The sequence below is a fragment of the Scyliorhinus torazame genome, chromosome 18 (assembly GCF_047496885.1).
Source record: "Scyliorhinus torazame isolate Kashiwa2021f chromosome 18, sScyTor2.1, whole genome shotgun sequence".
NCBI lineage: Eukaryota > Metazoa > Chordata > Chondrichthyes > Carcharhiniformes > Scyliorhinidae > Scyliorhinus > Scyliorhinus torazame.
Window position 1 is genome coordinate 108,758,387 of NC_092724.1, and position 12,914 is coordinate 108,771,300.

Consider the following 12,914-nt stretch of genomic DNA (forward strand, 5'->3'; position numbering starts at 1 on the left):
GATGCCAACCTCCAGAGATTTCTCCAAACCGCCCGAAACCTTAACCTCACTTTCAACAAGGAGAAATGCGTTTTACGCACAACCAGACTCGCCATCCTCGGCTACGTCATGGAAAACGGGGTTCGAGGACCCGACCTCGACCGTATGCGCCCCCTCCTGCAACTCCCCCTTCCCCACTGCCCCAAGGTCCTGAAAAGGTGCCTCGGGTTCTTTTCATATTACGCCCAGTGGGTCCCCAACTTAGCGGACAAATCCCGCCCACTAATCAAGGCCACCATCTTCCCAATGGCGGCTGAGGCCCGCCAGGGCTTCAGCTGTATCAAGGCAGATATCGCCAAAGCCGCGATGCGCGCAGTGGATGAGTCCGTCCCCTTCCAGATGGAGAGCGATGCATCAGAGGTCGCCCTTGCCGTTACCCGCAATCAGGCAGTCAGGCCAGTAGCGTTCTTTTCACGAACCCTCACCACCTCTGAAATTCGACACTCCTCAGTCGAAAAGGAAGCCCAAGCCATCGTGGAAGCCATGCGGCACTGGAGGCACTACCTCTCTGGTAGGAGGTTTACCCTCATCACCGACCAACGATCAGTAGCCTTCATGTTTGATAATACGCTGCGGGGCAAGATCAAGAATGATAAAATCTTGAGGTGGAGGATCGAACTCTCCACCTATAATTACGATATAGTATATCGTCCTGGGAAGCTCAAAGAACCCCCAGATGCTCTGTCCTGCGGCACATGCGCCAGCGCGCAAGTTGACCGACTGCATGCTATCCACGATGACCTCTGCCACCCGAGGGCCACCCGGCTTCTCCACTACATCAAGGCCCGCAACCTGCCCTACTCCACTGAGGAGGTCAGAGCCATGACCAGGGACTGCCAAATCTGTGCGGAGTGTAAGCCGCACTTCTATCGACCGGAAAAGGCCACCTGGTAAATGCATCTCGGCCCTTTGAGCGCCTCAGTATCGATTTCAAAGGGCCCCGCCCCTCCAAAAACCACAACACATATTTCCTCAACATTATCAACGAGTTCTCCCACTTCCCTTTGCAATCCCTTGCCCCGACATGACCGCGGCCACCGTCATTAAAGCCCTACGTAGTGTCTTCACCCTGTTTGGTTTCCCCACGTACGTTCACAGTGACCGGGGCTCGTCATTCATGAGTGACGAACTGCGTCATTACCTGCTCAGTAAGGGCATCGCCTTGAGCAGGACAACCAGTTATAACCCCAGGAGAAACGGGCAGGTGGAGAGGGAGAACGCGACGGTCTGGAAGACCGTCCTCCTGGCCCTACGGTCTAGGAATCTCCCAGTTCCCCACTGGCAGGAGGTCTTCCCCGACGCACTTTACTCTATTAGGTCCCTACTTTGCACGGCCACAAATGAGACCCCTCAAGACCGCATATTTGTTTTCCCCAGGAAATCCGCCTCAGGGGCTTCGCTTCCACCCTGGCTGAAGACACCGGGGCCCGTCCTGCTCCGCAAATAGGTCAGGAGCCATAGGTCCGACCCCCTGGTCGAGAGGGTCCAGCTCCTACACTCCAACCCCCAGTACGCATACATCGAACACCCTGACGGCCGACAGGATACGGTCTCCCTCCGGGACCTGGCACCCGCAGGTTCCACCACCACTGCCACCCCAACTTATCCGCCCAACCTACGCTGACCAGTGCCCCAGCCCCTACATGGCACCTGCACCCCCTCCCGCCCGCCATTCCCCCTTCATCGACCCAGAGGAATGAAGCCCCAGAAGACACGCTCCCGGAGTCCATGTCTGTGCCCGCACCGGCGACTTCACTACCGATGCCAGCACGGCTGAGTTCGACGCCCGGGCCAGCTGCGATACCAGAGCTTCAACGATCACAGTGCACAATCTGTGCGCCGGACAGGCTGAACTTATGAACCCTTCACCCCCGCCGGACTTCATTTTTTTAACAGGGGGTGAATGTGGTGAATGTATTGCTGTAACAATTCACCATGTACATATCTGTATTACGCTGTTGCCCATGTGGGCTCCACCTATGGACCATTGTAAGGTATTACCTATGATGTAACATGTTGGGGCCTGTGTGGGCTCCACCCCTTGAGGGGAGGAAAAGAGCAGTCGACCTGTAGGCGGCTCCCACTAACAGATCAGTCGCAGGCAGGCACTGTTCTGGTTGATTAAAGCCACAGTTTACTTCTACTCCTGGTTTCGTGTGAATTGATGGTTGCATCAAAGCCAAAAGAAATGGCAGAATGCCGTTGGATAGTGGAATGTTTCTCGGTGGCCCGATAAACCTGCCGTTCAATGGACTTCAGCTTCAGTCCACTTCTGGTCTGCAGAAGTGGAGATTAGATGTGATGGCCATGCCAAGGGGCTCGGAGGCCATTAGAGCTTTCTGGGTAGTTGGGGACAGGGCAGGGCCCTGCCATTGTTCCTGGTAACTTGGCAGTGCCAAACTGCCACCCTGGCATCCTGGCATTGCCAACCTTTCACCCTGCCACATTGGCAGTGCCAACCTGGCACTGTGGCAGTGCCAACATTGCACCCTGGCACCTCAGCTATCAATTACCACCTAGAGATAGCAATTTCACACAGAGATGGATGACTGACTTGTATATCAAAGATCTGAGGAGGTTTAAACACAGCTGACTGGTTTGCTCTTTCCAGGAATTGACAGGTGGTGCTTCCTCTGACTGAGCCAGCAGGTGCATTGCCCAGGTGAGTTTTAACACACTAATGCTTTTCACTGCCTCTGTCTGGACTGCTCTCTAGCTTCCAGACAGGGGTCTCTCTTGTAGGGGCTTTCAGTCAGGGTCTCTCTTATGGTGGAGTCTCTGGTGGGGGTCTCTCTAATAGAGGGTCTCTGGTGGGATTCCCTCTAATTGGAGGCCGTGGGGTGGGGGGAGGGGGTCGAGTCACTCTTGCACAGTGGGGGGCAGGGTGATGAAAAAAATCCCGGGGGGGTGGGGGGCTGAATTGTGTTGCAGAGTGGAAAGGCCAGCAGACCTCGCTATCGGGCCGCCCGCTCAAAATGGCGGCCCAATAGCCAGATTCCCTATGGACCCCTCGCATTTCTCGTCATGCATAAATTTGCATGGCAAAGAGTTGGGACTCGCTTCCTGATCTGCACACCCAGTGTGAGTGCGAATCAGGTGCGAGGGGGGTGTTTGCTAGAGCTGTTGGGGAGAGTTTAAACTAATGTGGCAGGGGGATGGGAACCGATGCAGGAAGTTGGAAGGTAGTAAAACAGGGACCAAAATAAAAGGCAGTAAGGGGGAAAGTGTAAGGCAGAGAAGCCATAGTCAAAAATCAAAAAGGGCGACAGTACAAGGTACAGTGACTGAGGGGAGCTCAGTGAATAGGACCAGGAATACTAAAAGAAATAAAACAGGAAGTGAAAACATTAATGGTAAGCGACGCAGCAGGTTGTTACATGAAGATATGGGTTCAACGACAAGGAAAATTAGGAGAAAGGTTAAGAGGAAATATAACTTAGGAGAGGTTACTGATCGAGGTGTTAAGATTCAGAACAGAGGTAAAAAAGCCAACATAAGTGTACTTTACCTGAATGCTCGTAGTATTCGGAATAAGGTAAATGAGTTGATGGTGCAAATCATCGTGAATGACTATGATTTAGTGGCCATTACTGAAACATGGTTAAAGGATGGTCACGACTGGGAGTTAAATATCCGAGGGTATCAAACTTTTCGGAAGGACAGAGTGGATGGTAAGGGAGGTGGTGTAGCTCTGTTATTTAAGGATGACATCCGGGCAACAGTAAGGGATGACATCGGTGCTATGGAGGATAAGGTTGAATCCATTTGGGTGGAAATCAGGAATAGTAAGGTGAAAAAGTCACTGATAGGAGTAATCTATAGGCCACCAAATAGTAACATTATGGTGGGGCAGGCAATGAACAAAGAAATAACAGATGCATGTAGAAATGGTACAGCAGTTATCATGGGGGATTTTAATCTACATGTTGATTGGTTTAACCAGGTCGGTCAAGGCAGCCTTGAGGAGGAGTTTATAGAATGTATCCGCGATAGTTTCCTAGAACAGTATGTAATGGAACCTACACGGGAACAAGCGGTCCTAGATCTGGTCCTGTGTAATGAGACAGGATTGATTCAGGATTTCATAGTTAGGGATCCTCTCAGAAGGAGCGATCACAATATGGTGGAATTTAAAATACAGATGGAGGGTGAGAAGGTAAAATCAAGCACTAGTGTTTTGTGCTTAAACAAAGGAGATTACAATGGGATGAGAGAAGATGTCTCGGATCGTGTTTTCCGGGTCCTTAGGGGGGAGGGGCAGCCCCAAGTCGTGGTCCACATTGGCACTAACGACATAGGTAGGAAAGGGGACAAGGATGTCAGGCAGGCTTTCAGGGAGCTAGGATGGAAGCTCAGAACTAGAACAAACAGTTGTTATCTCTGGGTTGTTGCCCGTGCCACGTGATAGTGAGATGAGGAATAGGGAGAGAGAGCATTTAAACATGTGGCTACAGGGATGGTGCAGGCGGGAGGGATTCAGATTTCTGGATAACTGGGGCTCTTTCTGGGGAAGGTGGGACCTCTACAGACAGGATGGTCTACATCTGAACCTGAGGGGCACAAATATCCTGGGGGGGAGATTTGTTAGTGCTCTTTGGGGGGGTTTAAACTAATGCAGCAGGGGCATGGGAACCTGGATTGTAGTTTTAGGGTAAGGGAGATTGAGAGTATAGAGGTCAGGAGCACAGATTTGACGTCGCAGGAGGGGGCCAGTGTTCAGGTAGGTGGTTTGAAGTGTGTCTACTTCAATGCCAGGAGTATACGAAACAAGGTAGGGGAACTGGCAGCATGGGTTGGTACCTGGGACTTCGATGCTGTGGCCATTTCGGAGACATGGATAGAGCAGGGACAGGAATGGATGTTGCAGGTTCTGGGGTTTAGGTGTTTTAGTAAGCTCAGAGAAGGAGGCAAAAGAGGGGGAGGTGTGGCGCTGCTAGTCAAGAGCAGTATTACGGTGGCGGAGAGGATGCTAGATGGGGACTCTTCTTCCGAGGTAGTATGGGCTGAAGTTAGAAACAGGAAAGGAGAGGTCACCCTGTTGGGAGTTTTTTATAGGCCTCCTAATAGTTCGAGGGATGTAGAGGAAAGGATGGCGAAGATGATTCTGGATAAGAGCGAAAGTAACAGGGTAGTTATTATGGGAGACTTTAACTTTCCAAATATTGACTGGAAAATATATAGTTTGAGTACAATAGATGGGTCGTTTTTTGTACAGTGTGTGCAGGAGGGTTTCCTGAAACAGGCCAACAAGAGGCGAGGCCACGTTGGATTTGGTTTTGGGTAATGAACCAGGCCAGGTGTTGGATTTGGAGGTAGGAGAGCACTTTGGGGACAGTGACCACAATTTGGTGACGTTTACGTTAATGATGGAAAGGGATAAGTATACACCGCAGGGCAAGAGTTATAGCTGGGGGTAGGGCAATTATGATGCCATTAGACGTGACTTGGGGGGGATAAGGTGGAGAAGTAGGCTGCAAGTGTTGGGCACACTGGATAAGTGGGGCTTGTTCAAGGATCAGCTACTGCGTGTTCTTGATAAGTATGTACCGGTCAGGCAGGGAGGAAGGCGTCGAGCGAGGGAACCGTGGTTTACCAAGGAAGTGGAATCTCTTGTTAAGAGGAAGAAGGAGGCCTATGTGAAGATGAGGTGTGAAGTTTCAGTTGGGGCATTGGATAGTTACAAGGTAGCGAGGAAGGATCTAAAGAGAGAGCTAAGACGAGCAAGGAGGGCACATGAGAAGTATTTGGCAGGAAGGATCAAGGAAAACCCAAAAGCTTTCTATAGGTATGTCAGGAATAAGCGAATGACTAGGGAAAGAGTAGGACCAGTCAAGGACAGGGATGGGAAATTGTGTGTGGAGTCTGAAGAGATAGGCGAGATACTAAATGAATATTTTTTGTCAGTATTCACTCAGGAAAAAGATAATGTTGTGGAGGAGAATGCTGAGCCCCAGGCTAATAGAATAGATGGCATTGAGGTACGTAGGGAAGAGGTGTTGGCAATTCTGGACAGGCTGAAAATAGATAAGTCCCCGGGACCTGATGGGATTTATCCTAGGATTCTCTGGGAGACCAGTCTGGCTGGACCTTTGGCTTTGATTTTTATGTCATCATTGGCTACAGGAATAGTGCCAGAGGACTGTAGGACAGCAAATGTGGTCCCTTTGTTCAAAAAGGGGAGCAGAGACAACCCCGGCAACTATAGACCGGTGAGCCTCACGTCTGTAGTGGGTATAGTCTTGGAGGGGATTATAAGAGACAAGATTTATAATCATCTAGATAGGAATAATATGATCAGGGATAGTCAGCATGGCTTTGTGAAGGGTAGGTCATGCCTCACAAATCTTATTGAGTTCTTTGAGAAGGTGACTGAACAGGTAGATGAGGGTAGAGCAGTTGATGTGGTGTATATGGATTTCAGCAAAGCGTTTGATAAGGTTCCCCACGGTAGGCTATTGCAGAAAATACGGAGGCTGGGGATTGAGGGTGATTTAGAGATGAGGATCAGAAATTGGCTAGCTGAAAGAAGACAGAGGGTGGTGGTTGATGGGAAATGTTCAGAATGGAGTACAGTCACAAGTGGAGTACCACAAGGATCTGTTCTGGGGCCGTTGCTGTTTGTCATTTTTATCAATGACCTAGAGGAAGGCGCAGAAGGGTGGGTGAGTAAATTTGCAGACGATACTAAAGTCGGTGGTGTTGTCGATAGTGTGGAAGGATGTAGCAGGTTACAGAGGGATATAGATAAGCTGCAGAGCTGGGCTGAGAGGTGGCAAATGGAGTTTAATGTAGAGAAGTGTGAGGTGATTCACTTTGGAAGGAATAACAGGAATGCGGAATATTTGGCTCATGGTAAAGTTCTTGAAAGTGTGGATGAGCAGAGGGATCTAGGTGTCCATGTACATAGATCCCTGAAAGTTGCCACCCAGGTTGATAGGGTTGTGAAGAAGGCCTATGGAGTGTTGGCCTTTATTGGTAGAGGGATTGAGTTCCGGAGTCGGGAGGTCATGTTGCAGCTGTACAGAACTCTGGTACGGCCGCATTTGGAGTATTGCGTACAGTTCTGGTCACCGCATTATAGGAAGGACGTGGAGGCTTTGGAGCGGGTGCAGAGGAGATTTACCAGGATGTTGCCTGGTATGGAGGGAAAATCTTATGAGGAAAGGCTGATGGACTTGAGGTTGTTTTCGTTGGAGAGAAGAAGGTTAAGAGGAGACTTAATAGAGGCATACAAAATGATCAGGGGGTTGGATAGGGTGGACAGTGAGAGCCTTCTCCCGTGGATGGAAATGGCTGGCACGAGGGGACATAACTTTAAACTGAGGGATAATAGATATAGGGCAGAGGTCAGAGGTAGGTTCTTTACGCAAAGAGTAGTGAGGCCGTGGAATGCCCTACCTGCTACAGTAGTGAACTCGCCAACATTGAGGGCATTTAAAAGTTTATTGGATAAACATTTGGATGATAATGGCATAGTGTAGGTTAGATGGCTTTTGTTTCGGTGCAACATCGTGGGCTGAAGGGCCTGTACTGCGCTGTATTGTTCTATGTTCTATGTTCCAACTAGCTAAGGTAGACTGGGAGCAAAGACTTTATAGTGAAACAGTTGAGGAACAGTGGAGAACCTTCCAAGTGATTTTTCACAGTGCTCAGCAAAGGTTTATACCAACAAAAATGAAGGACGGTAAAAAGAGGAAAAATCGACCGTGGATATCTAAGGAAATAAGGGAGAGTATCAAATTGAAGGAAAAAACATACAAAGTAGCAAAGATCAGTGGGAGACTAGAGGACTGGGAAATCTTTCGGGGGCAACAGAAAGCTACTAAAAAAGCTATAAAGAAGAGTAAGATAGATTATGAGAGTAAACTTGCTCAGAATATAAAAACAGATAGTCAAAGTTTCTACAAATATATAAAACAAAAAAGAGTGGCTAAGGTAAATATTGGTCCTTTAGAGTATGAGAAGGGAGATTTAATAATGGGAGATGAGGAAATGGCTGAGGAACTGAACAGGTTTTTTGGGTCGGTCTTCACAGTGGAAGACACAAATAACATGCCAGTGACTGATGGAAATGAGGCTATGGCAGGTGAGGACCTTGAGAGGATTGTTATCACCAAGGAGGTAGTGATGGGCAAGCTAATGGGGCTAAAGGTAGACCAGTCTCCTGGACCTGATGGAATGCATCCCAGAGTGCTAAAAGAGATGGCTAGGGAAATTGCAAATGCACTAGTGATAATTTACCAAAATTCACTAGACTCTGGGGTGGTCCCGGATTGGAAATTAGCAAACGTGACACCACTGTTTAAAAAAGGAGGTAGGCAGAAAGCGGGTAATTATAGGCCAGTGAGCTTAACTTCGGTAGTAGGGAAGATGCTGGAATCTATCATCAAGGAAGAAATAGCGAGGCATCTGGATGGAAATTGTCCCATTGGGCAGACGCAGCATGGGTTCATAAAGGGCAGGCCGTGCCTAACTAATTTAGTGGAATTTTTTGAGGACATTAACAGTGCGGTAGATAACGGGGAGCCAATGGATGTGGTATATCTGGATTTCCAGAAAGCCTTTGACAAGGTGCCACACAAAAGGTTGTTGCATAAGATAAAGATGCATGGCATTAAGGGGAAAGTAGTAGCATGGATAGAGGATTGGTTAATTAATAGAAAGCAAAGAGTGGGGATTAATGGGTGTTTCTCTGGTTGGCAATCAGTAGCTAGTGGTGTCCCTCAGGGATCAGTGTTGGGCCCACAACTTTTCACAATTTACATAGATGATTTGGAGTTGGGGACCAAGGGCAATGTGTCCAAGTTTGCAGACGACACTAAGATAAGTGGTCAAGTAAAAAGTGCAGAGGATACTGGAAGTCTGCAGAGGGATTTGGATAGGCTAAGTGAATGGGCTAGGGTCTGGCAGATGGAATACAATGTTAACAGATGTGAGGTTATCCATTTTGGTAGGAATAACAGCAAAAGGGATTATTATTTAAATGATAAAATATTAAAACATGCTGCTGTGCAGAGAGACTGGGTGTGCTAGTGCATGAGTCGCAAAAAGTTGGTCTACAGGTGCAACAGGTGATTAAGAAGGCAAATGGAATTTTGTCCTTCATTGCTAGAGGGATGGAGTTTAAGACTAGGGAGGTTCTGCTGCAATTGTATAAGGTGTTAGTGGGGCCACACCTGGAGTATCGTGTTCAGTTTTGGTCTCCTTACTTGAGAAAGGACGTACTGGCACTGGAGGGTGTGCAGAGGAGATTCACTAGGTTAATCCCAGAGCTGAAGGTGTTGGATTACGAGGAGAGGTTGAGTCGACAGAGACTGTACTCGTTGGAATTTAGAAGGATGAGGGGGGATCTTATAGAAACATATAAGATTATGAAGGGAATAGACAGGATAGATGCGGGCAGGTTGTTTCCACTGGCGGGTGAAAGCAGAACTAGGGGGCATAGCCTCAAAATAAGGGGAAGTAGATTTAAGACTGAGTTTAGGAGAAACTTCTTCACCCAAAGGGTTGTGAATCTATGGAATTCCTTGCCCAGTGAAGCAGTAGAGGCTCCTTCATTAAATGTTTTTAAGATAAAGATAGATAGTTTTTTGACGAATAAAGGGATTAAGGGTTATGGTGTTCGGGCCGGAAAGTGGAGCTGAGTCCACAAAAGATCAGCCATGATCTCATTGAATGGTGGAGCAGGCTCGAGGGGCCAGATGGCCTACTCCTGCTCCTAGTTCTTATGTTCTTATGATTCAGCTCTGGTGGAAGAGGGTCTCCCAAACTGAGAGTCCTGCTCCTATACTTGGGTGTTATGTTCAGTCAATGGAAGCAGTTGGCAAAGTGAGACTGTGGTAGGTTACATTCTGGAGTTAAAGAAACTCTCTCACCACTGTGCATAGGGCACAAACTTAGAAATTAACTTTAGAGACACTTTCCCAGAAGGCGGATAGAACATTACAATCTAGGCCAAGCTTCTGAGTAAAGACAATGAGCTGATGTGGAAACAGATTCACCTGTGGTGAGGCCACAGCCAAGGATATGGAAGAAAGAGATAGTTGCAGATGGCAATTGTATTCACAGTCCGAGAGCCAGAAATCTAGATGTTACTGTTGCCATGGTAGTCATAACCTAAATGACAATGGCCCAATTTGCAGTCAATGAGCTATGCCTGTGGGAAAGTTGGTCAAATTCACAAGATATGTAGGAGTCCAGGAAACAGTAATGCTGCAGGTTGTGATAAAGCTCCGACACAAGGTGATACACCAAGTCCAGGCTGTGGCAGTTCGAAAGCTGGTTCAGGAACCTGGAAGTCCTTGAATCCACGTATGATAGATATGGGCCTGAATTTTCTAGCCGTTCCCACCAGTGGGCCAACATGTGCCCACGGGTTTCCCGATGGCGGGGGGGGGAACATACAACCGGAAACCCCATTGACAGCGGCGGCACCAGTTAGAGAGCTAGAAAAACAGTACATGAATGTGAGATATAGGCTGAAGATATAACTCGAACACCCATAGTAGAAATAAAAATTGGAGATTCACAACTTTGATAGATGACACAGCCCCAACGATGACTGCCATCTCGCAACGAGAGTATAAGAAATCCTGAAATCACGTTCCCTTATGCAAAATTGTTATCAAATTGACTGTTTATTTTCCAAATGTCAGTACTCTAGTGTTTGGCCAAATTAGTGTTAGGGTGGAAGATGGTGATACATCCTGTTATTTTCCATTAGTATTTGTAGAAGGGAGCAAAGTCTCTAGAATGGGAAGGAATTGGCTCAGGAAGATACACTTAAACTGGGCTTAATTATTTACAGACAGGATCATTAAGAACACAATACAAATTGCCAAAATGCCAAGAGAGCGCAAAGTGGTCTTTGAGGAAGGTGTTTCAACTAATAGAATTAGCCATCAGCTCAATTTAAATGTCATCAGTGTTACAACACACTGGTCTAGGGCACGTTCAATTAAAGCCCCCTTTGCCTCTGAGTCACAATACAATTGAATTAACAAATCATTCTTAGAAAAATACCCAAATTCTTTGGCCCTTGGCTACCCAGTAATTACAGTCACCAGGTTTGTAAATTTAAACACAATTACTTTATATTAATAACAAGAACTGTGACTTCCGGTTGCGGTGATGCACTGCTAAGCCGCACGTTTCGGCAGCTCTCGTTCTAATGGACTTTTGGGCTCTTATCGGGAGCCCCAACTGAATTTTTTTTCGACCTAACCCAGTGTGGGGTGACGAAGGAAGGAGTCCCCCCGGGTGTGTATGGAAAGGAGCGGCAGTAGTGGCCAGATTGCGAAGGATCCTTTGGAGCAGCGGCAGAGAAGAGAAGGGAGAAGCAAGATGGCGGCGGATGGAGCCCAGATAGCATGGGGCCCGGACCAGCAGGAGTTTCTCCGACGATGTGTGGAGGAGCTTAAGAAAGAGGTGCTGCCACCGATGCTACTGGCAATCGAGGGACTGAAGGAAACACAAAAGGTCCAGGCGATGGAGCTCCGTGGAGTGAAGGCAAAGGCAGCCGAGAATGAAGATGAGATACAGGGCCTGGTGGTAAAAACGGAGACACACGAGGCACTACACAAGAGGTGCATAGAAAGGCTGGAAGCCCTGGAGAACAGCTCGAGGAGGAAAAACCTACGGACTCTAGGTCTCCCCGAAGGAGCAGAGGGAGCTGATGTTGGGGCTTATGTGAGCACGATGCTCCACATGCTAATGGGAGCTGAGGCCCTAACGGGCCCCCTGGAAGTGGAGGGAGCGTACCGGGTCCTCGTGAGAAGACCAAAGGCAGGTGAAACACCAAGAGCAATAGTGGTGAAGTTCCATCGCTACATGGACAGAGAGATGGTCCTGAGCTGGGCCAAGAAGACACGGAGTAGCAAATGGGAGAATGCGGTGATACGGGTGTATCAGGACTGGAGTGCGGAGGTGGCGAGAAGGAGGGCGAGCTTTAACCGGGCCAAGGCGGTGCTCCATAGGAAGAAAATAAAATTTGGGATGCTGCAGCCGGCGTGATTGTGGGTCACGCATCAGGGCAAGCACCACTACTTCGAGACGGCGGATGAGGCATGGACATTCATCCAAGAAGAGAAACTGGACTAGATTTGAGAGTTTGATGTTTGGAGAGAAGCAGCGAGGTGGTGGTACAGGAATGTAAAGTGGGGAAAGGGGAGGGCTATTGTACAGCAATGTTGGACGGGGAATTTTTCTCCCCCCGATTGGGGGGACACGAAGAAATGTGGGCGCCGGTGAAAAAGGGACAGGGTAGGGGAATGAGGGAACTGCGCCATAGGGGGCAGGGCCGAGAGGAAAGCACAGGTATTTTCCCGAGCTATGGAAATTATAGCGGGAAAACGGCGCAGGACGGAAGGGAGCCCCACACGTAGGGAGGTCAAAGAGTGAACGGGGGAAGCCGAGGTCAGCCAGAGTTAGCTGACTTCTGGAAGCAATATGGGGGGAGTAACCAAGCTAGAGGGGGATCTAGCTGGGGGGGGGGGGGGGGGGGGGGATTAACTGGGTTGCTGCTGCTGAGTGCAAGGGGCAGCTGGTAAGAGACGAGGTGACCGGGGCGGGAAGGCACTGCCTGGGGGACAGACGGGTGCGCGGGACCTGGATGGGGAGATGGCCTAAAAAAGGGGATGGCTCGTCGACGAGGGGGGGGGGGTTGAATGGCCCCCCAATCCGGCTGATCACGATGAATGTGAGAGGCTTAAATGGGCTGATTAAGATGGCACGGGTGTTTGCGCACTTAAAGAGACTGAAGGCGGATGTAGTCATGCTCCAGGAGACGCACCTGAAGGTGGCGGATCAGGTTAGATTAAGAAAAGGATGGGTGGGACAGGTATTCCACTCAGGGTTGGATGCGAAAAACAGAGGGG